Below are 18,778 nucleotides of genomic sequence, written 5' to 3'. Positions count from 1 at the left end.
CTGGATCACATGATAATTGTATTTTTAGGTTTTTTAGGAACCTCCATACTGTTTCCACAGTGGCTATACCAATTTACATTCCCACCAACAGAGTACCAGGGTTCCTTTTTCTCCACATCCTTGCCGACATTTGTTATTTGTGGTCTTTTTGATGATAGACATTCTGACAGGTGTGAGGTGATATCTCATTGTGGTTTTGATTTGCATTTCCCTGATTATTAGCAATGTTGAACATTTATCATGTGCCTGATGGCCATCTGTATGTCTTCTTTGGAAAAATGTCTATTCAGGTCTCCTGCCCATTTTTCAATCTTCTATGAGCTGTTCACATGTTTTGGATATTAACCTCTTATCAGTCATATCATTTGCAAATATTTTATCCCTTTCAGTAGGCTGTCTTTTTGTTTTGCTGATGGTTTCCTTTGCCATGCAAAATTTTAAGTTTAATTAGGTCTTATTTGTTTATTTTTGTTTTTGCTTCTTTTGCCTTATGAGACATATTCAAAAATATATTGTTATGATTTATGTAAAAGAGTGTTCTGCCTATATTTTCTTCTAGGAGTTTTATGGTTTCTGGTCTTACATTTAGATCTTTAATTAGTTTTGAGTTTATTTTTGTGTATAGTGTTAGGGAGTGTTCTAATTTCATTCTTTTACATGTAGCTGTCCACTTTTACCAGCATCACTTACTGAGGAGACTGTCTTTTCTCCATTGCCTATTCTTGTCTCCTTTGTCGTAGATTAATTGACTATAAGTGCATGAGTTTATTTCTGGGCTCTATTCTATTCCAGGATATATGCATCAATCCTTAGAATCTACTTATATGATGAAAAAACAAAAACATAAACATACAATACTTTCTAAAGCAATTTGAGGGTTTTAAAAATTAAATTTAAAATTATTCTTAGTAACTAATATTACTCTCCTATTTCTGCACCAACAATACACTTAACACATTCAGTTGTAACTCTGCCTGCTCATCTGTATTTCTCCCTAGACTGTAAGCTATGGGAGGAGAGAGATAATGTTTGCTAGTTTGCTGTAACATTCCCAAGGTTAAATAACTATTTTTCACATTGTCTTGTTTAGAAAATATCTATAAAGATCTGAATCAATATACAACAATCTTTATTATATTTTCCATGTCACGTTACATCAGAACCCTGAGGCGGACAGCTGTGAGTCTATGTTGAGATCTCTTCTTTACCTTTTCCTTTTATTTCAATTAAATTATTTCCTGCTCTTCTGTGCAATCCCTATAACCACACATTACAGGGGCTGCAAGTTATTCTCCCTTAACTCCATAAATATTCAGGGAAGTCTCAGTAATCAGTGAGGATTTCCAATCATTTTATAAATGTTTCCTAAGAGCAAATTTCTGATTATTTAAGTCACAACTAAAAAACACAGAAAGGAATCTAGAGACTTTCACTCATCCAAAAATTCTAATGGTTTTGTAAGTATCAATTCTCTATATTAGTTTTTTTTTTTTTTTTTTTTGCTTAAAGTACTTAAAGAAGTTTTTGGCTTCCTTACAAGACTTGAATAAAATAGAATAGAGAACCAAAAGTGTTTCCAAGAACTTGACCATCAAAAATGGCAACTGGGAATTGTTTCATCTCTGCAGGTTGTTTTGGAAGGTCCTAAGTGGAAAATATATACTGGCTTTCCATAGTATGAAATTGCAAATAACTCTAAATTATCATGTGTGCCTGAATAATGTGCCCTTTGAAGGCAAGGCTTAGTTAGGGAGATGAACTGGCTGTTACAAAAGAAACAGTATGAAGGATTAGTCACTACAAGACTTGATGGACTGGTTGATTTTGTCAATATGCAATAGCCTGTGAGTGGGAAATTACTAGTTTGGGACTTTAAATTTTCAGCCCAAATGTGATTTAAAAATACTTTTATGCGTTTTTCAGATCACTCTTAAGTGTTTTTTTAATTTTTTTATAGTAGCAGAACATAGCTGTCTCTAAAAACCAGACCCATCTAATACTTTTGGTTCCAGAATTAAGAGGTGAGTGAATTAAGAACATAGCTAAGTCTTACATGAAATTTAGAGCATTAATTAGGAAAAAGTATCACATTTAAATTTCAGCTGAATATATATGGAAGCATTTAGATTGATCTGAGCATTGAGACTGCATACTGGATAGTTTGGGCTTCATGGCCCTGAAACCAGCAGGCAATGGTGTGTGTTATTACCCTGGTTGGAGTGATTGATCCTGCTATGTAATGGTTATAAAGGGATGTGTATCTGGAATCCAGAAGATTTCCAAGGGATACTTCATTGTACTTCCTTGTCTAATTAATGAAGACCACTGAATCTAATGTAGTTGGAGCTACCAAGAAATTTCCACCAAGTAAATAATCATAAATAACTAAAATGATTTGAAGACAAGAAAGAGATGGACTAGGTAGTGGAAAAATGAAATTAAAAGCACCAACATCTCATGACTAGTTTTAGGCATTTAGAAACAGTTAGGCACACTCTTCCCTTTCATTTTAAGTGGCATATAGTAGCCACTATTTCCTTTCTTCCTAAATATTACATGTAAGATGTGTTGGTGGACCTTTACCTTATAATTTGATCTCTGATTATCATAGAACAGTATATTTTCATTAGGAAAAAGAAAAAAAACATAACCATCACCCAGAGATGGATATAGTGATTGATTCAACTGTGGATCTCTACCTTGAAAAGAGAGTTTCAGGACATCTTCATGTAAATGAGGAATGGGTTGTGTTATTATAGATCAACACATGCTATTTTTGATTTTGCCATTGTTCAAAAGTTAAAATATAAGTCATTAGGTTGAACTGTGGGAAATAATGGAATTTTGGCAATGACATCAGTTCCAAAATCCTTCTGTGCTCTCCCTTCTGGTGGAAGGACTGTAAGCCTGGGAATTACATATCTCAATTCCCTTGCCTCCAGATTTCTGGATGGGATTTTAAGTTCTACCAATGAGATAAACTTGCATGACGTTCAGAAGGTAGAAAGGAAGTGGATGTCCTATTAATCTTCCTGTACTAGTGGTGAGCAGAAGTGCCTGTTTTTGTTTGTTTGTTTTACAGTCCATGTCTTTTATTTTCTTTACACCAGCCATGCCATGAATTCACAGGGAATGGATTCCAACAGCTCAGGCTCCTTTCTGTTGGTTCTCATGAAGTGTGCCTCTCTGGGTGGAGCACGCCGGTGCTTCAACTGAACCCCAAAATCTTTCTCTTTTGCTTCCTGTTCACTTTCTTTCACATGTTTCAGGAAGGTATCTCGGCTCTCAGAGTGCTTAATATGCTTTATCACACATTAATTCTCTTGGCAAGAATCTTGCCCTTAACTTGTTTGTTTTTCAACAATGGTAACAGCATTCCAGGTCAGGTAACATCGTAGACTCTTCCAGATTTGCTATGGTGACATCTGTGGGGCATTGCTTTTTGAACAGTGCCTATTCCCTTGATGTCTACAATATCACCTTTCTTGTAGATTTGCAAGTATGTGGCCAGAGGAACAAATCCATGTTTTCTAAAGGCCTAGAGAACATATAACAGGTGCCTCTCCTCTTGCCCTTTGTTTTGGTCATTCTGGTGAATTGCTGGAAGATGGCAGTTCCCGCCAAAAGACCAGAAGTATATGCTTTTCTAAAAGTGAGGTTCTGGGGTTTTTTCCCCAGAGACTTTAGGTCATTTTTCATTGCCTTGGCTCTGCAAGTCAGGAATAGTAATGGTGACGGTGTCGTGAAGAAGCAGGGAGATGAGAAGCAGCATCTTACCGATTCTCTGGCTAAAAACTCATGAGTAAAACTGAAACTTACAAATTCTCCCTTTGGCTTTTATTTCTTTAGTACCTAAACAATTTTATAAATATCTGATTCCCTGTATTTGATACCTGTTGCTGAAAAACTGTTAATATGTCTTTTTTCTACAGTAAATACTGATTGATTCAGGTAGCCAATCTACCAGTAACTCAGCCAGTGTCTCCTTCACTACAGATTGATACAGTTTTGAAAGTTGGAATATTGGATGGTATTTCTAAAATCTATACCACTCTCATGAATATATTACTGAATTACATAGGAAAATACAACATATCTCTATCTGAATATTTAATGTTACCAATTATTTTTGTTCCATGGGAAAAAATTTAGTTTCTAGAAAATGTACATTAACATAATCTTTAAAATATCAAATGAGGATTTATTCTAGCTTACAATCTTTCTGTGAACATTGATCTCAATGGAACAGTCAGCTTTGCATCTCCCAAGTTAAGTTTTTTAACTGGCCAATTCCTGATTAATTTGCATCAGACAAACAAAATAAATAAGAGGTTTCATTAGACATAGCAATATAAAATGAATAATCAAGTAAAACAATTGAATTAAAAATTTTAAAAAAATAGGTTTACAGGTAGGTAGGTAAGTAAGTGCATAGTTACATGGATATATAGATCTTTGTATAGATTTATATACTAAATACCTTCTGAACATCTCCATGTGGCTCTCTGAGAAACTTCTCAAACTTAACATGCCTAAAACTGAACTTCTGATCTCTTTCTCTCACTTCAACCTAAAATCAGCTATGACTTTCCCCATACCTATCTTTTTAGTTGCTCAGGACAAAAAACTTGGTTTCGTCCTGCGGTAGGAGGTAGATGGGTCACTGTGTTGAAAAGCTGGAGTTTGTCAAGTGGAGTGAATTGGAGCTTTGTTTGTCCTGACACAAAGGAGCTTTGTCCTTTTCAAGGACAAAGTTAGTGGCAGAAGCTGAGCTCTGCTGGAGTAAAGAGATAAGGTGACCACATCTAGCACTTCTGAGGTCAAGGAGACCTCCCTCACTGCACATGCACAGAAAGACTCCTCAGTGGTCAAAAAGGGAGAGGACGTTACTCCATAGTAGGTGCTATCAATCTCCCATAGGCCCTCGAGCTGGAATCCATCTTGGCTAAAAGATGTGCACACGTGTCGGGCAGGGCACTGGGACAGGTCATATGTGGGCAAAGAAGTGATGTAATTGGCCAGAGGAGAACAAAGACTGGGAAGAACCACCCTATATGAGTGATTTAAATCACCTCTCTGGCACTCTCTTCATTAGGTAGGATGCCCATACTCTTCTCTGGGTGTGTATTTCTGCTTTGCTTCTGCTCTAAATTAACTGCATCTTTGTTCTATTTGCACTCACTGCGCTGCCAATAAACTCTGTGCCTGCTATACAGTGTTTCTTTGTGGAATTCTTTCTTCAAAGAGGACAAGGACCAAGGTCCTCTCACCTGCCAACGTCAATCCTTGATGATTTATTCAAATACACACCTCAATCCTCCAATAAATCCTCTCAGCTACCATCATTGATTGCCTGGAATATGCAAAAGCTTCCTTATAGATTTCACCTGATTTTGTCCTTGTCCTTATAAATCTGCCCTTTAAAAATTCCAGGGTGACCTGGTTAAATAGAATCAAATTATATCAGCTCCCTGCTCAAAAAGTCAGCTTCCCCCTGGCTCACAGTGAATACAATAGCTGGTAATATCGTTTTATGGGGAATCTAACACCTATGCCTCCTTAACAATATCTTCCCTGTAGCCTCTGCGTATTGGGAATCCTTCAGACTGCCCTATTGTTTCTCAAACACTAGAGCATTTACACTGGCTGCTTCCTCTGTTTAGACACTTTTCCCTGAACTATTTGTATGGTTAGTACCCTCATCTACTTTACATCTATTTGTTTTTTTTTTGTCTGAGTTGGGTATTCGTTGTTGCGTGTGGGCTTTCTCTAGTTGTGGCGAGTGGGGGCTACTCTTCGTTGCGGTGCACAGGCTTCTCATTGTGGTGGCTTCTCTTGTTGCGGAGCACGGGCTCTAGGCACGCAGGCTTCAGTAGTTGTGGCATGCAGGCTCAGTAGTTGTAGCTCATGGGCTCAGTAGTTGTGGCTCATGGGCTCTAGAGCACGGGCTCAGTAGTGGTGGTTCACGGGCTTAGTTGCTCCACGGCATGTGTAATCTTCCCGGACCAGGGCTTGAACCAGTGTCCCCTGCATTGGCAGGTGGATTCTTAAGCACTGTGCCACCAGCGAAGCCCTACATCTATTTTTTTTTAACATCTTTATTGGAGTATAATTGCTTTACAATGGTGTGTTAGTTTCTGCTTTACAACAAAATGAATCAGTTATATATATACATATGTTCCCATATCTCTTCCCTCTTGCGTCTCCCTCCCTCCCACCCTCCCTATTCCACCCTTCCAGGCGATCACAAAGCACCGAGCTGATCCCCCTGTGCTATGCGGCTGCTTCCCACTAGCTATCTACCTTATGTTTGGTAGTGTATGTACGTCCATGCCTCTCTCTCGCTTTGTCACAGCTTACCCTTCCCCCTCCCTATATCCTCAAGTCCATTCTCTACTAGGTCTGTGTCTTTATTCCTGTCTTACCCCTAGGTTCTTCATGACATTTTTTTCCTTAAATTCCATATATATGTGTTAGCATACGGTATTTGTCTCTCTCTTTCTGACTTACTTCACTCTGTATGACAGACTCTAGGTCTATCCACCTCATTACAAAGAGCTCAATTTCGTTTCTTTTTATGGCTGAGTAATATTCCATTGTATATGTGTGCCACATCTTCTTTATCCATTCATCTGTCAATGGACACTTAGGTTGTTTCCATCTCCGGGCTATTGTAAATAGAGCTGCAATGAACATTGTGGTACATGACTCTTTTTGAATTATGGTTTTCTCAGGGTGTATGCCCAGTAGTGGGATTGCTGGGTCATATGGTAGTTCTATTTGTAGTTTTTTAAAGGAACCTCCATACTGTTCTCCACAGTGGCTGTATCAATTTACATTCCCACCAACAGTGCAAGAGGGTTCCCTTTTCTCCACAACCTCTCCAGCATTTATTGTTTGTAGATTTTTTGATGATGGCCATCCTGACTTGTGTGAGATGATATCTCATTGTGGTTTTGATGTGCATTTCTCTAATGATTAGTGATATTGAGCATTCTTTCATGTGTTTGTTGGCAGTCTGGATATCTTCTTTGGAGAAGTGTCTATGTAGGTCTTCTGCCCATTTTTGGATTGGGTTGTTTGTTTTTTTGTTATTAAGCTGCATGAGCTGCTTATAAATTTTGGAGATTAATCCTTTGTCATTTGCTTCATTTGCAAATATTTTCTCCCATTCTGAGGGTTGTCATTTGGTCTTGTTTATGGTTTCCTTTGCTGTGCAAAAGCTTTTAAGTTTCATTAGGTCCCATTTGTTTATTTTTGTTTCTATTTCCATTTCTCTAGGAGGTGGGTCAAAAAGGATCTTGCTGTGATTTATGTCATAGAGTGTCCTGCCTATGTTTTCCTCTAAGAGTTTGATAGTTTCTGGCCTTACATTTAGGTCTTTAATCCATTTTGAGCTTATTTTTGTGTATGGTGTTAGGGAGTGTGCTAATTTCATTCTTTTACATGTAGCTGTCCAGTTTTCCCAGCACCACTTATTGAAGAGGCTGTCATTTCTCCACTGTACATTTCTGCCTCCTTTATCAAAGATAAGGTGACCATATGTGCATGGGTTTATCTCTGGGCTTTCTATCCTGTTCCATTGATCTATCTTTCTGTTTTTGTGCCAGTACCATACTGTCTTGATTACTGTAGCTTTGTAGTATAGTCTGAAGTCAGGGAGCCTGATTCCTCCAGCTCCGTTTTTTGATATCAAGATTGCTTTGGCTATTGGGGTCTTTTGTGTTTCCATACAAATTATGACATTTTCTGTTCCATTTCTGTGAAAAATGCCAGTGGTAGTTGGATAGGGATTGCATTGAATCTGTAGATTGCTTTGGGTAGTAGAGTCATTTTCACAATGTTTATTCTTCCAATCCAAGAACATGGTATATCTCTCCATCTATTTGTATCATCTTTAATTTCTTTCATCAGTATCTTATAATTTTCTGCATACAGGTCTTTTGTCTCCTTAGGTAGGTATATTCCTAGATATTTTATTCTTTTTGTTGCAGTGGTAAATGGGAGTGTTTTCTCGATTTCACTTTCAGATTTTTCATCATTAGTGTATAGGAATGCAAGAGATTTCTGTGCATTAATTTTGTATCCTGTTACTTTACCAAATTCATTGATTAGCTCTAGTAGCTTTCTGGTAGCATTTTTAGGATTCTCTATGTATAATATCATGTCATTTGCAAACAGTGACAGCTTTACTTCTTCTTTTCCAATTTGGATTCCTTTCATTTCCTTTTCTTCTCTGATTGCTGTGGCTAAAACTTCCAAAACTATGTTGAATAAGAGTGGTGAGAGTGGGCAACCTTGTCTTGTTCCTGATCTTAGTGGAAATGCTTTCAGTTTTTCACCACTGAGGACAATGTTGGCTGTGGGTTTGTCATATATGGCCTTTATTATGTTGAGGTAAGTTCCCTCTATGCCTACTTTCTGCAGGGTTTTTTTTTTAACATAAATCGGTGTTGAATTTTGTCGAAAGCTTTTTCTGCATCTATTGAGATGCTCATATGGTTTTTCTCCTTCAATTTGTTAGTATTGTGTATCACATTGATTGATTTGCATATATTGAACAATCCTTGCATTCCTGGAATAAACCCCACTTGATCATGGTGTATGATCCATTTAATGTGCTGTTGGATTCTGTTTGCTAGTATTTTGTTGAGGATTTTTGCATCTATGTTCATCAGTGATATTGACCTGTAGTTTTCTTTTTTTGTGTCTGGTTTTGGTATCAGGGTGATGGTGGCCTCGTAGAATGAGTTTGGGAGTGTTCCTCCCTCTGCTCTATTTTGGAAGAGTTTGAGAAGGATACGTGTAAGCTCTTCTCTAAATGTTTGATACAATTCGCCTGTGAAGCCATCTGGTCCTGGGCTTTTGTTTGTTGGAAGATTTTTAATCATAGTTTCAATTTCAGTGCTTGTGATTGGTCTGTTCATATTTTCTATTTCTTCCCGATTCAGTCTTGGCAGGTTGTGCATTTCTAAGAATTTGTCCATTTCTTCCAGGTTGTCCGTTTTATTGGCATAGAGTTGCTTGTAGTAATCTCTCATGATCTTTTGTATTTCTGCAGTGTCAGTTGTTATTTCTTCTTTTTCATTTCTAATTCTATTGAATTGAGTCTTCTCCCTTTTTTTATTGATGAGTCTGGCTAATGGTTTATCAATTTTGTTTGTCTTCTCAAATAACCCGCTTTTAGTTTTATTGATCTTTGCTATCATTTCCTTCATTTCTTTTTCATTTATTTCTGATCTGATTTTTATGATTTCTTTCCTTCTGCTAACTTTGGGATTTTTTTGTTCTTCTGTCTCTAATTGCTTTAGGTGCAAGGTTAGGTTGTTTATTCGAGGTGTTTCCTGTTTCTTAGGGTAGGATTGTATTGCTATAAACTTCCCTCTTAGAACTGCATTTGCTGCATCCCATAGGTTTTGGGTCGTCGTGTCTCCATTGTCATTTGTTTCTAGGTATTTTTAAATTTCCTCTTTGATTTCTTCAGTGATCACTTCGTTATTAAGTAGTGTATTGTTTAGCCTCCATGTGTTTGTATTTTTTACAGATCTTTTCCTGTAATTGATATCTAGTCTCATAGCGTTGTGGTCGGAAAAGATACTTGATACGATTTCAATTTTCTTAAATTTAGCAAGGCTTGATTTGTGACCCAAGATATGATCTATCCTGGAGAATGTTCCATGAGCACTTAAGAAAAATGTGTATTCTGTTGTTTTTGGATGGAGTGTCCTATAAATATCAATTAAGTCCATCTTGTTTAATGTATCATTTAAAGCTTGTCTTTCTTTCTTTATTTTCATTTTGGATGATATTTCCATTGGTGAAAGTGGGGTGTTAAAGTCCCCTACTATGAATGTGTTACTGTCGATTTCCCCTTTTATGGCTCTTAGTATTTGCCTTATATATTGAGGTGCTCCTATGTTGGGTGCATAAATATTTACAATTGTTATATCTTCTTCTTGGATCGATCCCTTGATCATTATGTAGTGTCCTTCTTTGTCTCTTCTAATAGTCTTTATTTTAAAGTCTATTTTGTCTGATATGAGAATTGCTACTCCAGCTTTCTTTTGGTTTCCATTTGTATGGAATATCTTTTTCCATCCCCTCACTTTCAGTCTTTATGTGTCTCTAGGTCTGAAGTGAGTCTCTTGTAGACAGCATATATATGGGTCTTGTTTTTGTATCCAATCAGCCAATCTTTGTCTTTTGGTGGGAGCATTTAGTCCATTTAGATTTAAGGTAATTATCGATATGTATGTTCCTATTCCCATTTTCTTAATTATTTTGTGTTCTTTATTGTAGGTCTTTTCCTTCTCTTGTGTTTCTTACCTAAAGAAGTTCCTTTAGCATTTGTTGTAAAGCTGGTTTGGTGGTGCTGAACTCTCTCAGCTTTTGCTTGTCTGTAAAGGTTTTAATTTCTCCATCAAATCTGAATGAGATCCTTGCTGGGTAGAGTAATCTTGGTTGCAGGTTTTTCTCCTTCATCACTTTAAATTGTTCTGCCACTCCCTTCTGGCTTGCAGAGTTTCTGCTGAAAGATCAGCTGTTAACCGTATGGGGATTCCCTTATGTGTTATTTGTTGTTTTTCCCTTGCTGCTTTTAATATGATTTCTTTGTATTTAATTTTTGACAGTTTGATTAATATGTGCCTTGGCGTATTTCTCCTTGGATTCATCCTGTATGGGGCTCTCTGTGCTTCCTGGACTTGATTAACTATTTCCTTTCCCATATTAGGAAGTTTTCAACTATAATCTCTTCAAATGTTTTCTCAGTCCCTTTCTTTTTCTCTTCTTCTTCTGAAACCCCTATAATTCGAATGTTGGTGTGTTTAATGTTGTCCCAGAGGTCTCTGAGACTGTCCTCAGTTCTTTTCATTCTTTTTTCTTTATTCTGCTCTGCAGTAGTTCTTTCCACTATTTTATCTTCCAGGTCACTTATCCGTTCTTCTGCCTCAGTTATTCTGCTATTGATCCCATCTAGAGTATTTTTCATTTCATTTATTGTGTTGTTAATCATTGCTTGTTTCATCTTTAGTTCTTCTAGGTCCTTGTTAAATGTTTCTTGCATTTTGTCTATTCTATTTCCAAGATTTTGGATCATCTTTACTATCATTATTCTGAATTCTTTTTAAGGTAGACTGCCTATTTCCTCTTCATTTGTTAGGTCTGGTGAGTTTTTATCTTGCTCCTTCATCTGCTGTGTGTTTTTCTGTCTTCTGATTTTCCTTATCTTACTGTGTTTGGGGTCTCCTTTTTGCAGGCTGCAGGTTCGTAGTTCCCGTTGTTTTCGGTGTCTGTCCCCAGTGGCTAAAGTTTGTTCAGTGGGTTGTGTAGGCTTCCTGGTGGAGTGGACTAGTGCCTGTGTTCTGGTGGATGAGGCTGTATCTTGTCTTTCTGGTGGGCAGGTCCACGTCTGGTGGTGTGTTTTGGGGTGTCTGTGGCCTTATTATGATTTTAGGTAGCCTCTCTGCTAATGGGTGGTGTTTTGCTCCTGTCTTGCTAGTTGTTTGGCATAGGGTGTCCAGCACTGTAGCTTGCTGGTCGTTGAGTGAAGCTGGGTGCTGGTGTTGAGATGGAGATCTCTGGGAGATTTTCACCATTTGATATTATGTGGAGCTGGGAGGTCTCTTGTGGACCAGTGTCCTGAAGTTGGCTCTCCCACCTCAGAGGCACAGCACTGACTCCTGGCTGCAGCAGCAAGAGACTTTCTTTAACATGGCTCAGAATAAAAGGGAGAAAAAGTAGAAAGAAAGAAAGAAAGAAAGAAGGGAGGGAGGGAGGGAGGGAGGGAGGAAGGAAGGAAGGAAGGAAGGAGGGAGGGAAGGAAGGAAAGAAAGAAAGAAAGAAAAGATAAAATAAAATAAAGTAAGATAAAATAAAGTTATTAAAATAAAAAATAATTATTAAGAAAAAATAAGTTTTTTTAAAAGAAAAAAGACAGATGGATAGAACCCTACCTAGGAAAAATGGTGGAAGCAAAGCTATACAGAGAAAATCTCACACAGAAGCATACACATACACACTCCCAAAAAGAGGAAAAGGGGAAAAAATCATAAATCTTGCTCTCAAAGTCCACCTCTTCAATTTGGGAGGATTCGTTGTCTATTCATATATTCCACAGATGCAGGGTACATCAAGTTGATTGTGGAGCTTTAATCCGCTGCTTCTGAGGCTGCTGGGAGAGATTTCCCTTTCCCTTCTTTGTTCTCACAGCTCACAGGGGCTCAGCTTTGGATTTGGCCCCGCCTCTGAGTGTTTCTTCGCTCAGACGGGACGGGGTTAAAGGAGCAGCTGATTCGGGGGCTCTGGCTTCCTCAGGCCGGAGGGAGGGAGGGGCACAGAGTGCGGGGCGAGCCTGCGGCGGCAGAGGCCGACATGACGTTGCACTAGCCTGAGGCACGCCATGCGTTCTCCCAGGGAAGTTGTCCCTGGATCACGGGACCCTGGCAGTGGCGGGCTGCACAGGCTCCCCGGATGGGGGGGGTGTGGATAGTGACCTGTGCTCACACACAGGCTTCTCGGTGGCGGCAGCAGCAGTCTTAGGGTCTCACGCACGTCTCTGGGGCCCGCGCTTTTAGCCGCGGCTCGCGCCCGTCTCTGGAGCTCCTTTAAGCGGCGCTCTTAATCCCCTCTCCTCGCGCACCAGGAAACAAAGAGGTAAGAAAAAGTCTCTTGCCTCTTCGGCAGGTCCAGACTTTTCCCCGGACTCCCTAGCTGTGGCGCACTAGCCACAGGAGGCGCACTAGCCCCCTGCAGGCTGTGTTCACGCCGTCAACCCCAGTCCTCTCCCGGCGCTCCGACCAAAGCCCGAGCCTCAGCTCCCAGCCCCGCCCGCCCCGGCGGGTGAGCAGACAAGCCTCTCGGGCTGGTGAGTACTGGTCGGCCCTGATCTTCTGTGCGGGAATCTCTCCGCTTTGCCCTCCGCACCCCTGTGGCTGTGCTCTCCTCTGAGGCTCCGAAGCTTTCCCCCTCTGCCATCCACAGTCTCCGCCCACGAAGGGTCTTCCTAGTGTGTGGAAACATTTCCTCCTTCACAGCTCCCTCCCACTGGTGCAGGTCCTGTCCCTATTATTTTGTCTGTGTTTTTTCTTTTTTCTTTTGCCCTACCCAGGTGCGTGGGGACTTTCTTGCCTCTTTGGAGGTCTGAGGTCTTCTGCCAGCGTTCAGTGGGTGTTCTGTACGAGTTGTTCCACGTGTAGATGTATTTCTGGTGTATCTGTGGGGAGGAAGGTGATCTCCGCATCTTGCTCTTCTGCCATCTTCCCCTCCTCAATCCATTTACATTTAAGGTAATTATCAATATGTATGCTCCTATTACTATTTTCTTAATTGTTGTGAGTTTGTTTTTATAGGTCTTTTCCTTCTCTGTGTTTCCTGCCTAGAGAAGTTCCTTTAGCATTTGTTGTAAAGCTGCTTCAGTGCTGCTGAATTTTTTGCTTGTCTGTAAAGCTTTTAATTTCTCCATCGAATCTGAATGAGATCCTTGCTGGGTAGAGTAATCTTTGTTGTAGGTTTTTCCCTCTCATCACTTTAAATATGTCCTGCCACTCGCTTCTGCTTGCACAGTTTCTGCTGAAAGATCAGCTCTTAATCTTATGGGGATTCCCTTGTATGTTATTTGTTGCTTTTCTGTTGCTGCTTTTAATATTTTTTATTTGTATTTAATTTTTGATAGTTTGATTAATATGTATCTTGGCATGTTTCTCCCTGGATTTATCCTGTATCGGACTCTCTGTACTTCCTGGATTTTTAAAATTTAATTTTATCTATTTTTTTATACAGCAGGTTCTTATTAGTCATCAATTTTATACACATCAGTGTATACATGTCAATGCCAATTGCCCAATTCATCACACCACCACCCCCAAACCCCCGCGGCTTTCCCCCCTTGGAGTCCATACGTTTGTTCTCTACATCTGTGTCTCAATTTCTACCCTGAAAAACGGTTCATCTGTACCATTTTTCTAGGTTCCACATATATGCGTTAATATACAATATTTGTTTTTTGCTTTCTGACTTACTTCACTCTGTATGACGGTCTCTAGATCCAACCACATCTCTACAAATGACACAATTTCGTTCCTTTTTATGGCTGAGTAATATTCCATTGTATATATGTACCACAACTTCTTTATCCATTTGTCTGTCGATGGGCATTTAGGTTGCTTCCATGACCTGGCTATCGTAAATAGTGCTGCAATGAACATTGCAGCATGTGTCTTTTTGAATTATGGTTTTCTCTAGGTATACGACCAGTAGTGGGATTGCGGGCTCATATGGTAATTCTATTTTTAGTTTTATAAGTAACCTCCATACTGTTCTCCATAGTGGCTGTATCAATTTACATTCCCACCAACAGTGCAAGAGGGTTCCATTTTCTCCACACCCTCTCCAACAGTGCTGTTTGTAGATTTTCTGATGATGCCCATTCTAACTGGTGTGAGGTGATACCTCACTGTAGTTTTGATTTGCATTTCTCTAATAATTAGTGATGTTGAGCACCTTTTCATGCGCTTCTTGGTCATCTGTATGTCTTCTTTGGAGAAATGTCAACTTAGGTCTTCTGCCCATTTTTGGATTGGGTTGTGTGTTTTTTTAATATTGAGCTGCATGAGCTACTTATATATTTTTGAGATTAATCCTTTGTCCGTTGATTCGTTTGCAAATATTTTCTGTCCTTCTGAGGGTTGCCTTTTCGTCTTGTTTATGGTTTCCTTTGCTGTGCAAAAGCTTTTAAGTTTCATTAGGTCCCATTTGTTTATTTTTGTTTTTATTTCCAATACTCTAGGCGGTGGATCAAAAAAGATCTTGCTGTGATTTATGTCACAGAGTGTTCTTCCTATATTTTCTTCTAAGAGTTTTACAGTCTTACATTTAGGTCTTTAATTCATTTTGAGTTTATTTTTGTGTATTGTGCTAGGGAGTGTGCTAATTTCATTCTTTTACATGTAGCTGTCCAGTTTTCCCAGCACCACTTATTGAAGAGGCTGTCTTTTCTCCATTGTATATCCTGGCCTCCTTTGTCATAAATTAGTTGACCATAGGTGCATGGGTTTATCTCTGGGCTTTCTATCTTGTTCCATTGATCTGTGTTTCTGTTTTTGTGCCAGTACTATACTGTCTTGATTACTGTAGCTTTGAGTATAGTGTGAAGTCAGGGAGTCTGATTCCTCCAGCTCCATTGTTTCCCCTCAAAACTGCTTTGGCTATTCAGGGTCTTTTGTGTCTCCATACAAATTTTCAGATTTTTTGTTCTAGTTCCGTAAAAAATGCCATTGGTAATTTGATAGGGATTGGATTGATATTGGTCTGTAATTTTCTTTTTCTGTAGTATGTTTGTCTGATTTTGGTATCAGGGTGATGGTGGTCTCATAGAATGAGTTTGGGAGTGTTCCTTCCTCTGCAATTGTTTGGAAAAGCTTGAGAAGGATGGGTGTTAGCTGTTTTCTAAATGTTTGATAGAATTCACCTGTGAAGCCATCTGTCCTGAACTTTTGTTTGTTGGAAGATTTTTAATCACAGTTTCAATTTCATTACTGGTGATTGGTCTGTTCATATTTTCTATTTCTTCTGGGTTCAGTCTTGGAAGGTTACACCTTTCTAAGAATTTGTCTGTTTCTTCCAAGTTCTCCATTTTGTTGGCATAGAGCTGCTTGTAGTAGTCTCTTAGGATGCTTCGTATTTCTGCAGTGTCAGTTGTAACTTCTCCTTTTTCATGTCCAATTTTATTGATCTGAGTCCTCTCGCTCTTTTTCTTGATGAGTCTGGCTAATGGTTTATCAACTTTGTTTATCTTCTCAAAGAACCAGCTTTTTGTTTTATTGATCTGTGCTATTGTTTTCTCTGTTTCTGTTTCATTTATTCTGCTCTGATCTTTATGATTTCTTTCCTTCTGCTAACTTTAGGTTTTGTTTGTTCTTCTTTCTCTAGTTCCTTTAGGTGTAAGATTAGATTGTTTATTTGAGATTTTTCTTGTTACTTGAGGTAGGCTTGTAAAGCTATAAACTTCCCTCTTAGAACTGCTTTTGCTGCATCCCATAGGTTTTGGATCGTCATGTTTTCATTGTCATTTGTCTCTATGTATTTTTTGACTTCCTCTTTGATTTCTTCAGTGATCTCTTGGTTATTTAGTAACGTATTGTTTAGCCTCCATTTGTTTGTGTTTTTCTCCTTGTAATTCACTTGTAATCTCATAGCGTTGTGGTCAGAAAAGATGCTTGGTATGATTTCAATTTTTTCGAATTTACTGAGGCTTGATTTGTGACCCAGGATATGATCTATCCTGGAGAATGTTCCATGCACACTTGAGAAGAAAGTGTAATCAGCTCTTTTTGTATGGAATGTCCTATAAATATCAATTAAATCTATCTGGTCTATTGTGTCATTTAAAGCTTCTGTTTCCTTATTTATTTTCATTTTGGATGATCTGTCCATTGGTGTAAGTGAGGTGTTAAAGCCCCCACTATTATTGTGTTACTGTCAATTTCCTATTTTACAGCTGTTAGCAGTTGCTTTATGTGTTGTGGTGCTCCTATGTTGGGTGCATAAATATTTACAATTGTTATATCTCTTCTTGGATCGATCTCTTGATCATTATGTAGTATCCTTCCTTGTCTCTTGTAACATTCTTTATTTTAAAGTCCATTTTATCTGATATGAGTATTGCTACTCCAGCTCTCTTTTGATTTTCATTTGCATGGAATATCTTTTTCCATCCCCTCACCTTCAGTCTGTATGTGTCCCTAGGTCTGAAGTGGGTCTCTTGTAGACAGCATATATATGGGTCTTGTTTTTGTATCCATTCAGCAAGCCTGTGTCTTTTGGTTGGAGCATTTAATGCATTTACATTTAAGGTAATTATTGATATGTATGCTCCTATTACCATTTTCTTAATTGTTTTGGGTTTGTGTTTGTAGGTCGTTTTCTTCTCTTGTGTTTCCCACTTAGAGAAGTTCCTTTAGCATTTGTTGTAGAGCTGGTTTGGTGGTGCTGAATTCTCTTAGCTTTTGCTTTTCTGTAAAGCTTTTGATTTCTCCATTGAATCTGAATGAGATCCTTGCCAGGTAGAGTAATCTTGGTTGTAGGTTCTTCCCTTTCATCACTTTAAATATGTCATACCACTCCCTTCTGGCTTGTAGAGTTTCTGCTGAGAAATCAGCTGTTAACCTTATGGGAGTTCCCTTGTATGTTAGTTATTTGTCATTTTTCCCTTGCTGCTTTCAATAGTTTTTCTGTCTTTAATTTTTGCCAATTTGATTACTATGTGTCTCAGTGTGTTTCTGCTTAGGTTTATCCTGTATGGGACTTGTTGTGCTTCCTGTACTTGGTTGGCTATTTCCTTTCCCATCTTAGGGCAATTTTCGACTATAAACTCTTCAAATATTTTCTTGGCTCCTTACTCTCCTCTTCTCCTTCCGGGATCCCTATAATGCGAATGTAGTTGCGTTTAATATTGTCCCAGAGGCCTCTTTTGCTTTCTTCATTTCTTTTCATTCTTTTTTCTTTATTCTGTTCTGCAGCAGTGAATTCCACCATTCTGTCTTCCAGGTCACTTATCCGTTCTGCTACCTCAATTATTCTGCTATTGATTCCTTCTAGTGTAGTTTTCATCTCAGTTATTGTCTTGTTCATCTCTGTTTGTTTGTTTTTTAATTCTTCTAGATCTTTGATAAACATTTCTTGCATCTTCTTAATCTTTGCCTCCATTCTTTTTCTGAGGTCCTGGATCATCTTCACTCTCAGTATTCTGAATTCTTTTTCTGGAAGGTTGCCTATCTCCATGTCCTTTAGTTGTTTTTCTGGGGTTTTTTATTGTTCCTTCATCTGATACATAGCCCTGTGCCTTTTCATCTTGTCTATCTTTCTGTGAATGTGGTTTTTGTTGCACAGGCTGCAGGATTGTAGTTCTTCTTGCGTCTGCTGTCTGCCCTCTGGTGGATGAGGCTATCTAAGAGGCCTCTGCAAGTTTCCTCTGCACTTCCTGGACTTGATTGACTCTTTCCTTTCCCATGTTAGGGAAGTTTTCAACTCTAATCTCTTCAAATATTTTCTCAGACCCTTCCTTTTTCTCTTCTTCTTCTGGGAACCCTATAATTTCAATGTTAGTGCGTTTAATATTGTCCCAGAGGTCTCTGAGACTGTCCTCAGTTCTTTTCATTCTTTTTTCTTTATTCTGCTCTGCAGTAGTTACTGCCACTATTTTATCTTCCAAGTCACTTCTCCATTCTTCTGCCTCAGTTATTCTGCTATAGATTCCTATAGAGAATTTTTAATTTCATTTATTGTATGTTCATCATTGTTTTCTCTTTAGTTCTTCTAGGTTCTTGTTAAACATTTCTTGTATTTTCTCCATTTTATTAACGAGGTTTTGGATCATCTTTACTATCATTACTCTGAATTCTTTTCCAGGTACTGCCTATTTCCTCTTCATTTGTTTGGTTTGGTGGGTTTTTACCTTGCTCCTTCATCTGCTGCATATTACTCTGTCTTCTCATTTTGTTTAACTTACTGTGTTTGAGGTCTCCTGTTCGCAGGCTGCAGGTTCATATTTCCCGTTGTTTTTGGTGTCTGTCTCCAGTGGGTGAGGTTGGTTCAGTGGCTTCTGTAGGCTTCCTGGTGGAGGGGACTGATGCCTGTTTTCTCATGGGTGACGCTGGATCTTGTGTTTCTGGTGGGCAGGGACACGTCTGGTGGTGTATTTGGGGGGTATCTGTGACCTTATTATTATTTTCAGCAGTCTCTCTGCTAATGGGTGGGGTTGTGTTACTGTCTTGCTAGTTGT

General features: G+C 38.8%; 1 pseudogene; it reads right to left on the bottom strand.

The window, feature by feature from the left end:
* Nucleotides 1-3,101: 3,101 nt before the first annotated feature.
* LOC115859540 (large ribosomal subunit protein eL21-like) lies at nt 3,102-3,591 on the bottom strand (annotated as a pseudogene).
* Between the last annotated feature and the right edge of the window lie 15,187 nt (nt 3,592-18,778).

This window comes from Globicephala melas, chromosome 1, assembly GCF_963455315.2.
Source record: "Globicephala melas chromosome 1, mGloMel1.2, whole genome shotgun sequence".
In the NCBI taxonomy this organism is placed as follows: domain Eukaryota; kingdom Metazoa; phylum Chordata; class Mammalia; order Artiodactyla; family Delphinidae; genus Globicephala; species Globicephala melas.
The sequence above is the reverse complement of the archived record's forward strand: the minus strand, read 5'-3'. Positions and strand labels throughout refer to the sequence as shown.